At 45.0% G+C, this 16,623-nt stretch overlaps 1 protein-coding gene across 11 annotated transcripts in view; it reads right to left on the minus strand.

Annotated features, from left to right (window-relative positions):
- The window catches only part of FOXN3 (forkhead box N3), a 400,355-nt gene that overhangs the window by 277,618 nt on the left and 106,114 nt on the right, over positions 1 to 16,623 (minus strand). For all 11 annotated transcript variants that reach the window (XM_082733885.1, XM_082733900.1, XM_082733890.1 and 8 more), the window contains one exon: positions 8,533 to 8,647. The gene's annotated coding sequence lies outside the window, so the exon portion shown is untranslated. The remainder of the gene's footprint in view (positions 1 to 8,532; positions 8,648 to 16,623) is intronic.

Here is a 16,623-nt window from a genome sequence, read left to right on the forward strand (position 1 = left end):
TGTGGATGCCATTCTCTTTCAAGAGGTACCAACTTCAAAACAGCTCTTCTGACTTCATGGGGGAGATGCCCCTGCTCTGAGTTGTGATTGTTCCTTTGAGGCACATTCTATCTTATTAAATTCTCCGTCTTGCGCTCCATGGTTAGCACCATTGATGGAGCTCCAAGCTTTAAGCATTGTTACGAGTTTGGGCCCAAACGACTCAATCCCCTGTTAGCACCCAAATATCCACTTCGGGAGTTCCTATGCACATACCGGAGCGAGAGTAAATAAGTGTGGACACATACATATAACCAGTGTAGGGAAACAGCTAACACGATCTAGCATGTGCCCTGGGGAGTCACCGCGCCCTCTGCCTTTGCTGAGATGGGGTCAGCCAGACCTCCACCGAGAGATTCATGTGTGACTGCGCATTCTTAATCTAGCTATGGGCAGATGCCTACTCATCTTTTCAAATGCTTTTTTTCTCCTCCTTAAACCAGGAAGAAAGTCTTAATTGCTGGTATGTCTCTAACACTTGCTAATCTCCTTTCTAATAAGAAGGATAAGCCACAGGCTGGGACCTCCCAGTAAACAGTGGTGGGAGCCAGCAAGGAAGGTACAGAGGGAGGTGAGAATAGCACCAACAAGAAGCAAGAGAGCTCAAGTCAGGGAGGTTCCCAGATCGTGATTTTGCACCACAATAAGATTTCAAAAATAGTTTTGGGGACGAGCGTAGGTTGCCAACTTTTTATTTTGCCAAGTAAGGATACTGAACTCACTATGTTGAGCTTATTTTTCTCTTTGCCTTGGACCGGGGAAAAGTTCGTCTTTGAATGCTTATTTATGCATGTTTGTCTGCCCTCTGCACACACATACCCCCCCCCCCCGGGGGGCCCCCGTTAGACTACACGTTCCAGCAGAGCACCTCAGCACTCCCTCCGCCTTCCACGCGGGAGGCCCCCCAGTGTCCAGGAGCCCCTGAAACAGACCAGACTGGATCCGGAATCTGGGAATTATTATTTCTTTTCTCATTTCGCCTGAGAATGTTTCACATTTCCTTATCTTCCTTCAGAGAATTTCTGTGAAACACCTTTTCTAAGGTGATAGAACTACGTAGCCATCTGAAAAAAAAGTCCACACATTTTACATTGGATTCATTTCAACCCTCGATAAGAAAGTAGTCTATATGCTTCTAATGGAAATGAATTCTAACAAAAGGGTGTATTCACACTTTCAGCCTAGGGGCCTGACCTACCATGGCCAAGAACACATGTGCGAAGAATGTGAATCTCTTCCTTTGCAGGCAGAAGCTGCCAGGGGAGCAGATGACCAAAGACTTTCCATCCATTTATCTTGACACAAACCTACTTCCACAGCCAGCCAGGATGACCGCTCTGAAGAGAACCAACTTGCAGAGTCTGGACCAGAACCAGGGCTTTGAGCAACAGCTAAGGACTTAAATCAGCTTAATTTCTGAATTCTTGGAAGACAAAGACCATCTATACTAACGTGGCCTGCACCGTGTCTACATTTAAAAAAAAAAGAAAGAAAGAAAGAAAGAAAGAAAGAAAGAAAGAAAGAGAAAAAGAAATCTCCCTTATCCCTCGAGACCAGAACGCTGTCTCTGTCTCTGGTCTCTCCATCCCTCGAAAACAGTTTGCAAAGGGCCTTTGACTTCGAGAGCTGTTTGTTGAATGAGCAAACCAATGGACTCCTGTATTTACCTTGTTACCTTCCTGTACCCAGAAATAACTGACTTAGAAATCTTTTATGTATATATTTTTAAAAAGATTTTATTTATTTATTTGACAGGCTCCCCGGCTGAGCACAGAAGAGAGCCCGCTGCGGGGCTCGATCCCAGGACCCTGGGATCATGACCTGAGCCGAAGGCAGAGGCTTTAACCCAGTGAGCCACCCAGGCACCCTGAAATCTTTTAGATTAGTTCTCATTTAAATAAAATATGGATTTAATTTTTATTTGCTTATTTTTTAAAAGACTATGGCTTTTTTAAAAAGATTTATTTATTTATTTGACAGAGAGAGAGAGGGAAAAGGGGAGGCAGCAAGAGAGGGAACACAAGCAGGGGGAATGGGAGAGAGAGAAGCAGGCTTCCCGCCGCGCAGGGAGCCCGATGCAGGGCTCAATCCCAGGATTCTGGGATCAAGACCCAAGCCGAAGGCAGATGCTTAATGACTGTGCCACCCAGATGCCCCAAAAGACGGATTTTAATCACATTTCCAGTGGCCAGTCAGGAGCATAAATTCTCAAGCAGTAACAATGATCATCCTTTTAAGAGCTGCCATAAAAGGAGTATTCGCTAGCTGCCGAGCACTGTGCCCCGTACTTTATGAGAATGATTTTATTTCATTCTCATGCCCTCTCTACCAAGTAGAGATCAGTGTTCCCATTTTACGGATGGGGAAATGAAGACTCGGGTACCTTACATGATTTTCCAGGAATCCACAGCTCAGAAATCACACTCAAAGTCCTCCAGCTAGAAAGAGGAGAAAGACTGGAATCTGGAGCCGTGGCCCTGACATCCACTGGCTAGCTCTGGGAAGGAAGCCTGGGCCACAAAACTAACACCAATCCTGCCACAAGCCACAGCTTTTCTGGTACATGCACTTGAAGTGGTGCTACTAAAAAACCATGGCCTTCCCCTCTTTCCTGAAGCCAGGGGTGATTTTTACTGTTTCAAAGTCCTGTGCAGGCTTTATGCCTCCTCTCCCAGGAGCTCTACCATCGGCCCCCCAGGCCTGGGCCACACTACAGCCAACGGCTGGATTGCAAAATTGGTCTGTCCATTCAGACAAACCCAGCTCTCTCAGGACAGTTGGTGCAATTCAATAGCAGCCTATAAGGGACCAAGGCTCAGAACTGGTTTTAAAAAAACCAAGCTCTCCAGATTCCACAAATCTCTTTCAATTGCTTTAGTTTGTGATGACAACGGGACCAGCAAAGTTAGTGAGGAAGCTGCTGCCCCCCCCCCACGCCCCAACCCATGGTGCCTTCTTTGGGACTTTTTTTTTTTTTTTTTAAGATTTTTAAAATTTTTTTATTTATTTGACAGAGAGAGATCACAAGTAGGCAAAGAGACAGGCAGAGAGAGGGGAAAGCAGGCTCCCCACCGAGCAGAGAGTCTGACAGAGGATTCAATCCCAGGACCCTGGGATCATTACCTGAGCCAAAGGCAGAGGCTTTAACCCACTGAGCCACCCAGGCGTCCCTGCTTTGTGACTTCTGTGGCTCTAAGCTTCCGTATGGAAAGAAAACAAACTGTAATTACCTATTCTCACCAAAATGATTGCAATAACCAAGGGAGATGGTAAAAACACTTTGAGGGGAAAAATATAAATAAATGCCTTCTAAAACTAAAGGTGTTAATATCATATCTCTTCCAAATCATACAGGTTACGACAAATTATACTGGTTACTTACAAGGCCAAACCATAGCTCCAGAAACTCTCTCATTCTGTTACATATATGGGGATTTGAATTTAATTAAAGTTTTCCAGGAAACACCTAGAGCCATTATCAAAGTTGCCAACTGGGCAGCCAATGGGAAGACTCCCGGTAGGTCTGTGAATCAGTCCTTGGGAGGGTTTGTGTCTTGTTTATTAACACTTGGGCCCCATTGATGACATAAGCATAACTCTCCTTGGTATTAAAGTAACTGGGAGTGGAGATTAATTGCCCAATTTTTAATTACATTTGGCCTCTCTGTACCCCATGCTGTAAGCGCCCTGCCTTACGAGGGCACCATCAAAACAAGCGATCTATCATCGTGTATTCTGAAAGAGCTCCAGTATCTGCAGAGTATACGATCACCAAAATAAAGGGTTCTAGCCTTCTAAGAATCTACCGCACATGAACTCTTGGTGCGACTTTAAAAATGGCTTAAATAATGGGAGCATCACAGGAAAACATGTTGAACTGAGTCTGCCGACTTGTCACACACCCTCCAACCCATCCAGCTGTCTCTGGACAGCTCTGAGGTCAAGGCATCATACTCCATTTTGAACTCGACTTTCTTCCTCCCTTTCTGGAGTCTCTCATTTTCTCCATTGTCTTCATTCAGAGGAAAGAAAGACCTCATAAATGTCATTTCATATTCCAAGCAATTTGCTATAGGCAAGTACACCATTACTTGGTACAAATAAATTTACATAAATCATTATTAGAATGTTTTATCTTAGCAACATTATTTGGTTCCCAGAGCACAAATTAAATGCATGCTTAAAGCAGAATATTTTAAAGTTATTCCTATATTGTTTATGAGACAGGATTAGAAATTTCCATCTAATTTTTCTTTCATAATGGAATTCCTTTAGTTTTCTTTGTACGTTTTGAAACCACATGTATCATTTTCTGGGGGGTTTCTTGAAGCAAGCAATGCACATTTGGCTCATTTTTCAGAAACTCTTCCCTTTGATTCCACGGGTTCAGTTCTGTACACTGATTAGCAAGGCCAGAAACCAGGGAAATTAATACCATCTCGTGAATAATGGGTTTTTGTTTGATATTATTCTGCAAGCAAACTGGTCCTTGCTTGTGGTTCAGCTTTTTTTTTTTTTTTTTTAAATAAACAAATTTGTAAATAAGCTCCCTGAAAACAGAGCTAAGTTCCTCCTAGCTATTTGTGTTGGGAAGGAGCCTGCTTGAGTCAACTGCATTGCACATGGCAAGTCTTCACTGGCTAGAATTCTCCTCCACCCTAGATTTCAAAATAAAAATCTTTCTCCCTGCGTCAGACGTAGCGCCCAGTGTTAACAAAAGCTGCATTGGTCGATGCCAGGGGAGTGGGGGGGAAGGGACTGGCGGGTTCTGCTACTTGCTGGCTCTGGAGAATCATGGAGGGAGTCCTTGTCTCATCTTCTCATCCAGGTCCTAAAGGGCGAGTCTCACCCCTCCGGGCTTTAGCCCTCTACCAGCGTGTGGTCTGGGCACCATTCCCAAGCCGGTGTCAGGGGAGTGGGGCCCCTTGCAGTCAAGGGGATAATCCTCGAGAAGGATAAATGAGGCAGTCCCATGGAGTGCTTAAAAGCAAGATAGACCTGGATTCAAGGCAAACCTTTCTGCTTCTGCTACCTTAGCTTAAATGAGATTACGTGTACCTACTTCACAAGTTGGCTTTGAAGATTAAATGAAACAATGCAGGCAAAATCTAACTTAGAACAGTGTGACTCAGAAAAGGCTCCTAAGCAGTAGCTAACATTAATCCTGAAGGATGACCAAGGGAGTCAAGCTGGGGTGATCATAATTTGTTGTCCCTACTAGGATATTTCTGGGTGTGAAAGGGAGGAGTGTCCGATAATTATGTTAGGTCAACTGGCAAATGCTAGGATGGTCCCAGGCACTCTGGGGCGTGTGTGACTACCCTGACCCCAGTTCATCACCATTCAACAGCTTATAAAGAAATCAGGTTAAAAAGAAAGAAGGAAGGAAGGAAGGAAGGAAGGAAGGAAAGAAAGAAGAAAGGAAAGGAAGAAAGAAAGAAAGAAAAAGAAAAGAAAAGAAAAGAAAAGAAAAGAAAAGAAAAGAAAAGAAAAGAAAAGAAAAGAAAAGAAATCAGGTACCGGCCATCTCTTACCTATTTTACAACTCATTCTACCACATAAGGCTCTTCCATACATTGTATCTGACCTTTCATAAGCGATGTGAAAAAAGGTACGGCTGGGTTAATTACCTTTTAATGATGAATAAAGAACAGCACAGAAAAAATATGGGCTTTCCCACAATGACCCAATGTTGTCAGGGCAGGGGATACCCCAAGCATCCCTCATGATCCTCCCTACTTCCCAGTCTCCTGGCAACTAGAGGGTCATGTGACTAATTCTGGCCAATGGACTGCAGACGTGAAATTAATCTGAGTCACTTCTGGTCTAAGGCACTTCGGAAAGGGTGCGTGTTTTCGGTTCTTCTTTACACATCTTAGGGTAACCAGGAAGTCCCAATGTTGAAACGTAGGTGCCACAGAAGGGACAAGGCTTGGAACCTGGAAACCGGCTGTAGGACAGCCACACTGACAATCCAATTCTGGGTGAGTGAGAAATAAACTTCCGTTGTACTGACCCTGAGATTTGGGGAGTCCTCTTCATGCTGGCATACCACAGCCTACCCCGGCTCACCTAGCTGGTAGGAGTAGGAACCCATATCTCCAACTCTGACCATAGTTTTCCACTCAACCATATCATAAAGTCCCACCAGACTGGGAAAATACTGCCAAGGCCAAATGGCATGACTTACTCGTGCTAAGTCTTCAGTGCTTACTTGATTTAAAACAAAATATTTATTTGGTTAAAATAAGATAGCTCAGGGGCGCCTGGGTAGCTCAGTTAGTTCAAAGCATCCAACTCTTCGGTTTCAGCCCAGGTCAGGATCTCATGGGCCTTGAGATGGAGCCCTGCTGGGCTCCTCTGCCCAAAGGAGAGTCTGCCTGAGGATTCTCCAGGATTCTCTCCTCTCCTATGCAAATCCTACTTGTCCTTCATTCAATCACATTTTCTTTGCGGGCCAAAATATTCCATACCTCAAATTTTGCTAACACTCATGCCACACAATTGCCTAGGCAATCTGCTAGGATGACAATTTTTTTTCTGCCGCAGAGGGTCGAAAAGTAAATATTTTTTTTATTTCTGCTGCACTTACTCGCTTCTGCCAGGGTGCCAAGACTCCCTAGACAATCCGCAAATGGACAGGGCTGTGTTCCAGTACAACTTTATTTAGGGACACTGAAATCTGAATTCCATTGCATTTTCACATGACACAAAATATTACCCTTCTTTGAATTTTGCCCAACCATTGCCCAACCATTGGACAATGCAGAAACCCTTCGCAGCCTGTCTGCTGCCCAAGAACATGCAGCAGACCCGCCCGGCCAATGGGCAGAGATCAGTCCCTGCACTAGGCTCTGAAGACAAACGCCCACCATCACTTAGGCATCGCTTTAGGGGGAAGAGAACACAAAGACTTACTCTAGTTCTGCTTCCTGGTGGCTGGCCATCCAGGGCTCCGATTCTAAGGAGGCCTTGGTCCTGGGTCGGCAAGGTTAGCACCGGGGCAGGCTGAGGCAGGCGGACCAGAGTCAGGACAGGCCTGACAGGATGGGCAGGAGTCTTGGCAAGCCACTCTCAGTAGCACCTTTAAGACCCAGGGCAGTGAAAGCCACCACCGCTTTATCCAGCAGCACTGGAAGAGAGCTAGGTGAGGGCAGGATTTGCGGGGCTCTCCCAGAATTAAGCAGGGCTCTTGGCTCTCCATCCTTGACCGTGGCCCCCGTTTCAGCCTTGGGACCCTCACTGAATCTGGCTTTCAGAACTCTCGGCATCGACTCACAGACTCATGTCTTTGGCTTCTGCTTCCTCCCCTTCACCCTCCCGACTCTGAATGGTGCTTTGTGAATCACCAAGGTACTGACCTCACACAGCCTCTGGTTTATCCCTGAGGCCTTGTCAAGCCACACCTGCCAGGCTGAGCGTGGCAGGCAGTGGGCAGGTGTGTAAGAGAAGAGTAAATAATCAGGTAGACAGGAAGAGGCCAGATGTGGACAGGACCGAAGAAACAGAAAAGGCCAGTCCGGTAGCCGTCAAGCCAGGAGCGTGGCAACGATGACCACTGTCCCTGGAGGAAGCTTCTAGCCAAGGCCCTCTGTAACAGAGCAGGTAGAATCTCCCCAAGGGAACCCTCAGGGACCCTGGCTCTGAGGGGGAAGCTGGCTCTGGCCAGAACAGAGGATCAGGGTCCTCTGACCCCTGTCTGCTCCACCCACCCAGGGCCCCGACTGTCCAGGCTCACGGTGGGCTCATTCCCACCTACCTATCCAGGCACCGTGTTGCTCCTCTTCCCTTGGACTGGCCAAAAGATCCACAGGGAAAAAAAAAGAAAAGCCTCCTGGAGGCCCCCCCCCTTCCATGAGTTCTTCCCTAATTATTTCAATCCCAGTCCTCAAAGTCTCTCAATTCCCTGAACCAGAGAGCTACCATTAATTAGTACGCAGCCCTGGCCCTATGCTGAACACCACCATCTGCCATTTCCTTGAGTCATGGATCTTTGGCGAAGCCGTGACTCTATAAGGACAGAGCCACGTCTTATATTCTTTTTAATCCCATGTGCCCCAAGAACACATAACAGATACTGAGTAATAATTACGAATTCCACTAAAAGGTAAAGATTAGAAAAATTAATAAAATTCAAGTAAAACATGATATTATGGGAAAGAAACTGATTTAGAGGAACTACGGGTAGAAGGCAGTTTCTAGGTGAAAATTCCCAGCAGTGTTCCTGTTGCTTTGTGTGTCTAGGACGCACACCAAAATTTTAAATAAAGATGTGATTGAATGTTTTCATTATCTTAATGCCTAAATTGGATTGACCACATTGTCAGTCTGATCAGCTGCATAAATTAATCATTAGGAAGATTGGGAAAGGATACCAATTGATGAAGAAACAATCAATTTGGCATTTGCATTTAAATATAGCTTTGGTATTTCATTTATTCAGTGCAATCTCCCCGAGGTGTAGGTGAGCAGGGGAAGGCAGAGCCTGATTACCTGAGTCGGAATGGGTCCAGGAAACCGAGGTCAGCATTGCTCCAGTCACGAAAAGGACAGACAGGCCTCCATCATCACACGAACGCCGGTCTTAGGAGATGATGCTTTCTAGTGACTGGTGGAGAGGAGCAGAAGGAAGTCAGGATTAGAGCAGAGGAAGAGAAAGGACCCTCTCAAATACAATGGATGTCATCTCTGGCCTGACTCTAAAAGATGCAACACTTCAGGGGAAAAAAAAAAAATCAATTGCAACAGTTATCTCTTATTTCTTGGGAAGCTATTGAACCACTGGGTCTTTCCGGATAGAGCGTTCTTAAAACCGCCTCACAGGGCATAAAAGGACCTAGAAATTTGAAAATACACACCACAGGTATCATGAGATTGGCTTACTTTACTACAATGGTCATTGTGACACTGGTGAGATCTTCTCACTTCTCTCCAGCTGCCACTGAAACACTTGTCTACACAAAGGAAAACCATCGAGCACCGGCCACATTCAAGGCCAGCGATCCAGCACGGGGACCAGGCTTGATCCGCTGGGTTGACCAGGTTCACGGGCTCCAAAGTCAATGATGCTCTCTTCTGTTGCTACCAAATAAAATTACTCTGGCTCTGCTCCTGAGGGGAAAGATCCCATCAAACTCAAGCTCATTAAATGCTTAAGCTACAGATTACTGGCCCACAGTTAACCAATAATCTTACAAAATAGAAAAGTTGGTACAGGAGATGGATTGCTATATAATTTCTGATAGAAGACTATTTTTTTTTTTTTTTTTTAGCCTATGCCTCAAGGAAGCCAAATTAATAGACTTTCTCATGAAAAGAATGATGTTATCTTATGAACTTCAGTGTAGGGAACATCAGGAAATAAATTCCTTAGATCGGTGATTCTCCAACTATGGTCCCTGGAACAGCAGCAGACATGTACCTGAGAGTCTGTTCGAAATACAAATTCTTGGCTCCCACCCAAGATCTACTGAATCTGAATGTTTGGAGGTGGGGCCCCGCAATTTGTTTTAACAAGCCCTCCAAGTAATTCTGATATGCCTTTGATTATTAATTTATCCACCCACTCAAAGACATTTATTCAGTCGTTGTCAAATAAAACTACCCGACTCGGGACGCCTGGGTGGCTCAGTTGGTTGGACGACTGCCTTCGGCTCGGGTCATGATTCCAGAGTCCTGGGATCGAGTCCCGCATCGGGCTCCCAGCTCCATGGGGAGTCTGCTTCTCCCTCTGACCTTCTCCTCGCTCATGCTCTCTCTCTCTCACTGTCTCTCTCTCAAATGAATAAATAAAATCTTTAAAAAAAAAAAAAAAAAAAAAAAAACTACCCGACTCTACTGTGTGTTAAGCTTTAAATACAGGCAAAGCATTCAACTAAGGATTGGGGAGGGAGAAGGAGTCAGAGAGAGACAATGGATGACAAAAATCTATGCCTTTAAGAAATGGATTGTCCTTGGGGCACCGGGGTGCTCTGGTAGATTAAGACTCTTGATATTGGCTCAGGTCATGATCTCAGAGTCATGAAATCAAGCCCCACACAGGGTTCTGTGCTCAGCAGGGAGTCTGCTTCTCCCTCTCCGTTCACACCTCCCCCTGCTCTTATGCCTGCGTGTGCATACGCTCTCAAATAAATAAATAAACCTTTAAAGAAGACATACAAATGACTAATAGACACATGAAAAAACGTTCACCATCACTAGCCATCAGGGAGGTTCAAATCAAAACCACATTGAGATACCATCTCACACCACTTAGGCTGGCCAAAATCAACAAGACAGTAAACAACGAGTGTTGGAGAGGATGTGGACAAACGGGAACCCTCTTACACTGTTGGTGGGAATGCAAATTTGTGTAGCCACTTTGGAAAGCAGTGTGGAGATTCCTTAAGAAATCAAAAATAGAGCTTCCCTATGACCCTGCAATTGCACTCCTGGGTATTTACCCCAAAGACACAGATGTAGTGAAAAAAAGGGCCACCTGTACCCCAATGTTCATAGCGGCAATGGTCACAATCGCCAAACTATGGAAAGAGCCAAGATGCCCTTGAAAAGACGAATGGATAAAGAAGATGTGGTCCATATATACAATGGAGTATGATGCCTCCATCAGAAAGGACGAATACCCAACTTTTGTATCAACATGGACGGGACTGGAAGAGATTATGCTGAGTGAAATAAGTCAAGCAAAGAGAGTCAATTATCATATGGTTTCACTTACTTGTAGAACATAAGGAATAACATGGAGGACATTAGGAGAAGGAAAGGAAAAGTAAGTTGGGGGAAATCGGAGGGGGAGACAAAGCATGAGAGACTGTGGACTCTGAGAAACAAGCTCAGGGTTTTGGAGGGAATGGGGTGGGGGATGGGTGAGCCTGGTGGTGGGTATTAAGGAGGGCATGTACTGCATGGAGCACGGGGTGTGGTGCATAAACAATGAATCTTGGGAAAAAAATAAAATTAAGATGTTAACATAAATAAATAAATAAACAAGCAAACCTTTTAAACAAAGAAAAAGAAGCATATCATCCACTATGGGAGACAAGATACATATGCAGGCAACTCAAATACAGACAGTGTGATTTCCTTTAATCAACAGCTAGAGGGTTTCTGAGGAGACATCTGTTTCTGGCTGGGGCGGCGAGAGCAGGGAAGGGAAAGCATCAAGACCACCACAGCAATAATGGGCCTTGAGATCCCAACAGGATTTTGACAGGTGGAAACAGGCCAAAAACAGAAGGAAAGGCCCCCGAGGCGAGGAAGCGTGAGGGGCCGTTCAGATGCATGGAGCAACCGGGTCTGGCCGAGACGTGAGAAACAGGAAGGCAGTCTGGGTGAGACAAGGTGACTTCCAAGTTCAGACAGGTAGATGGCAAGGGCCTGCGGCTTCTCCTGCTCATGTGAAGACCACCCCGCAGCATCCGCCGCTTATGTTTAGAAATTGGTGTCTGATAAACCAGGTGACTCAAATATTTCTAAAGCCAGTTTGCTTCCCTGCACTTTTTTTTTTTTTTTTTTTTTTAACCAGAGGGGTGCGCCTCTGCTGCTTCAAGAATTAACCACTAGAGCTCTGCCCAGGAGGAGGAAACAAAAGAAAATTTTAAAGCAGGCACAAGAATCTAGATGTCACAGGAGCCTCAGGCCATTCTGCAAAGGGGGCAAAATGTTACTGTACCTCAGAAGCCCCTGAAGACATTTGTGGTTTCCGTTTTATAAAATAATTCATGTGGATAGTGGTATGTGTCCTAATCACAGGGAAAAAGTTAAGCCAGGTGTGGGGAGAGGGAAGAAAGGTGTAGAGAAAAGGGTAAAGAAAGGGTCGAAAGGTACAGACTTCCAGTTATAAAATAAACAAGTCATGGGGAGGTAGTACGCAGCATGGTGATTATAGTTTATAATCCCCTATTGCCCATTTGAAAGTTGCTAAGAGAACTGACCTTAAAAGTTCTCATCAGAAGAAAAAAAATTTTGTAACTAGGGAAGGCGACGGATACTAAGTAGACTCATATTGTGGGGATCACTGTAAAATGTACATAAACACCGAACACAAACACTGTTTTACAACTGAAACTAGCACCATGTTACATGTCAATGACACCTCAATTTAAACAAATTAAGGCATTTAAAAAAAAAAGTTAAACCATCACTCAACATCTCTAAATAGAGGAAAAGAAAAACTTTTCATGATCAAGAAGGTATGGCTTTTGCCTCTAGAAAACTGGCATAAATACAACGCTTTAGTTCCCAATGCTGCTGGGTGAACACTGGGATATTGAAATGTTCTGATGTCATATGAGACGCTGGCAGAAACGAAGGAGGGTTCACAATCCATGGTATCTAGTTGCTCACCCCAGCTCTGCCATTTCACCATCGAAGTTATTGCAGGGAGACCCCTGCACTCAAGACCCCAGTGCTTTTGTGATGGAGAATTAGAGGCACTGGAATTTAAAGAAAAGACCAGAAGTTGCTATGACAATTACAAAGTGCAATGTTACTGTAAGGTACAGAATTATCCTGCCCATTGAGACATGTGGGTACTAATTAATACTTATTGTATTGGCCTTTGAAAGTATACAAGCAGAATGTTTCCTATGCCCTTGAGGCTCACCTTTTAAATCTCTGCAGATACAATCATCCAGAGCAGCAAACTTGGCATCCACCAAACCATTCTCCCCAGAAACACTTCAATGTAAATTTTTCACTCATAATTTTTTTTTTTTAATTTTATTCCTCTGACCACGATAGACCATCCTGTTATCTTTCAGCAGCTCCTGGGAAGCACAACTCAGTCTTCAGCAACACGGACATATACGATGGCGATAATTTATCATCTCTGCAGGAGTTTAGTCCCAGATGGACCATTTACTAATTTATTTCCATATGTAACCGGCAGAGAAATTAATCAGGTTTCCAACTTGGAAACCTGAAATGCACTTTACTCCCTTAACAGGCTAACTCTGGACAAGAGGAAGTACACGTTTACACAGAAAACCTAGGGTTCCTCTGAAAAAGCCTGTCGACCTCAGACACAGGTCTTTAAACACACACACACATACACACACACACAGAGCTTGCTCCTTCTGTCAACTTGGAGGGCTGGCTCTTTCTCTAGCTGCTCCTGGGCTTCCCGGAGGGGCGGGGTCTGACAGGACTGCAGGCTGAAGGGAGCTCAGAGTGTAATGCCAATCAGCTCTAGTTGCAGCCACGTTCCCTGCCCGCCCCCACCCCCACCCCACACCCCACCCCCGGGCCCCGTGTGCAAGCTTGGGGCTCGTATTTCTGAAACTGAAGAGATCTTTTTGCCACGGTGCTGTGCCCAGCTGGCCCGGCTCTGTGGTGCCCAGACACTGGAAAGTATGTGCTTTCTTTTTTCCACTCTTTTTAAGGGTCTGAACTTGACCGAGTTCAGCAGCAGCTGTGTCCTCAGCAAGGCAATGGCTCATGAATTGTTAGCACTGCTCCCAGGGCCCCAGAGCTAAACTCGAGTCCACTTTTGTTTTTAATTCTATCCCAATGATATCACCTTTTGCAAAGGCTGGGTAACAGGATTGTTGTTCGATGATGGTGTTTAAATAGACAAAGTCGGCCAATCCCAACTCAGGGCAGAAAGTATGAGCTGCTGGGTGATGTCTTAAGTGAAACCCAAGGCCACAGCCAGAAAGGTTCAGTAGACAGGACCATGTAGAGAGATTGTCGGCTGGATCCACATGCCTGGGTCACTAACTAACCATATGGCTTTGGAAAAGTCCCTTACAGTTCAGATTCACAATTCTCTCCTCTGTAATAGGAGTTCATCTCCCTAAGATTCCTTCTGCTGTAAAATTTTATGATTCACTAAATATGAAAAAAAAAAGAAAGAAAAAAATCAGCCATTCAGTGGGTTTCTGTGTTTAGATGATGCCAAATAGCCAGAAGTTTGGAAGCATGCAAAAGAGACTGAATTGGTCCAGATGCCTAGTGCAGTGACAGACACAGCCCTAGGAGCCTCAGTATCCCACAGACTGTCTCTGAGCAGAGAACACGAGCCCCAGAGAGGATTCATCAACATATACCTTTATGAGATTTTCAAGATGCTGCAGCCTGAAGTACTGTGTAAAAGCAACAAAAGTCTACGTGTCACGGGCTTGTCGTTAAAACACTTACAGCTCAGTTAAGGACAGACACGACTCATCTTAATATTGTGGACTAAGTGCTACAATTGCAGACAAAGAAACTGTTGCGGGAAGGGGAAGTCATCCCACTGAAGGCGAGAGGGAGAGCTCTTTCAGGTTTTATGGAAGAACTGGAATCAAACCTGGAAAAATGGGCGTAAAGGCATCCGGGCAGAGGCAGTGGCCAGAGCAAAAGCCCAGAAACTTCCTGACACGGCCAGCACATGGTATTTAGCACCCTAGGGCAGCACCATAAGATGCTTCAGGAAGAGAAGATCGGGACAGCGAGGTGGCTGAAGAGGGACTGATGGGCAAAGCCCTGGACACCAGCCCACGGACTGGCTCTTACCCCGTGATCACCAAGGACCTTCAGAAGTTCTGGGCCGTGGACACTCCAAATGGGCTACGCCACAGGAAATGTATCCTGGCAATTCTGCGACCATTGAAGATTGGTAATAAGATCAGTCTGTACCTTCATCTTTCTCTTATTCGTTCCGTGTTGCCACTATTTGGGAATCCCTCACATTTCTTTTTTCCAAATCAATTTCCTGGCCCTTCAAATGGAAGGAATTGAGTTTCCTACAAGCCCTGCCAGGATTTTACATTCAAATGACTGGTTCCACCTAGAGCTCTACATCTAGGTTCATGTGTTCTTCTAGTCTTAAAAAAGAGTTAAGGGGCGCCTGGGTGGCTCAGTGGGTTAAGCCTCTGCCTTTGGCTCAGGTCATGATCCCAGGGTCCTGGGATTGAGCCCAGCTTCAGGCTCTCTGCTCAGCAGGGAGCCTGCTCCCCCACCCCGGGGGCCTGCCTCTTTGCTTATTTGTGATCTCTGTCTGTCAAATAAATAAGTAAAATCTTAAGAAAAAAAAAGAGTTAAAACAACATGGTATAGACTGATGGGTTTGTTGTTGTTGTATATTTTTTTTCCCTTAATTTTTTTGTTTTATGTGTGTGTGTGTAGGTTTTGGGGGGGATTTTTTTTTCTTTTTCTTTTTCTTTTTTTTTTTTTTGCTTAATACTGGATATTTCTAGATGATAAAAAAGAAGAAAACCCAAAAATCTCAACTGCTGGAAGGCCTTGCTCTAGTGCTCCCAAAGAGACAAAAGTTGAGTTAGGCATCCCAAGGAGTGCATAGACACTTTTTTGATTTCTGTTTTCAGAGCTCAATGGTAATAAACCCAAAGTTTCCAGGGCCCCTCCAGTGTAAGAGCAGAAAATCATGTAAACCCTCACACCGACCATATCTGCTTCCTCCTCCTGGGGGTGGGGGGGAGGGGCAGGGGCAGGTGGCTTTCTGCAGCTGTCACCGGAGAAGCTGCCCACCAGGATTCAGAGGGCATGGGGAGGGGGTCTGCATACCTGCCCTCCCCTCAGCCCCTAAAACAGGCCAGAAACGAGTGTGGCATTAGGAAGAGGGGCTCATCCTCTGAGGAAGGAGCTGCCCTGGGCATGAGCCACTAAAACGTTATTTCTCGGGAGAAAACACAAACGTCCCTTCCCGCCCCTGGATGGCTCAGACTACAGACAGGCAATAAACGGGAGGCTTCAACATCAGTTTCATTTTGGATCACCCTATTTAGAAAGGCAAATAGTATCTATCCACCAGGCTGCTGAATATTCCAGGGTTCAAGTCCCTGATTTATAATTCAGAATCCGTCCCAGCCCTCCACACACCCAGGTGTTCCGGAAGCTGCAGAGTGCCCAAGCCCCTCCCCCCTCCGATAGGTGTTCTCTTAACATCTAATCAAATAATTACTGCGAAGAGCAACATGCAGTAGACGCCGTAGTTTCCTGTGCACGTAAAACACAGTCTCGTACATACCAAAAGAGTTGCATATCTCATGCCACTCTTTGTAAAAGTCCACCTATGGTCAGAAAATGAATCCTCCTCAAACGAATAGATTAGCTTAAATTACCATGCCATTTTACAGTCTCTTCACTGATACATGAATAATAAAACTATAAGGTAAATGTGGCTTAAACTGAATAATGGGCATAAATAAAAATATTTTGACATTAAAAACTCAGTATAAATTGAACTACAACATACTTGAAAGCTCCCGCAATCATAACGTGCACATTGAAATCCATTAACCTAATACTTAGGCTGTATTCAAAAGCAGAGGTCTAACACATAAATAAATACATATTTGAACACTTCTCCTAAATTACCGTACGATCCGATTGCAAAGTCACACACTTAGAAAGTCTATCATCTTTACTGGGTTGCTCTCTAACCAACACTCAAGTCTTATCAGGCTACAAGGTGGCGGCAGGATATAAACACAGAGACCGGCAAATGGTACCAAAAAGTAGCAGCAAATGTCAAAGACAAACCAGGGTCATCCCCGCGAGAAGAGAGATATTTACATAAGCATACGGCAAAGACAATGGAGCCCCAAATTCCCTTTAACTGCACACCTAATCAACCTCTCT

The sequence above is a fragment of the Mustela nivalis genome, assembly GCF_964662115.1.
Source record: "Mustela nivalis genome assembly, chromosome: 6".
Lineage (NCBI taxonomy): Eukaryota > Metazoa > Chordata > Mammalia > Carnivora > Mustelidae > Mustela > Mustela nivalis.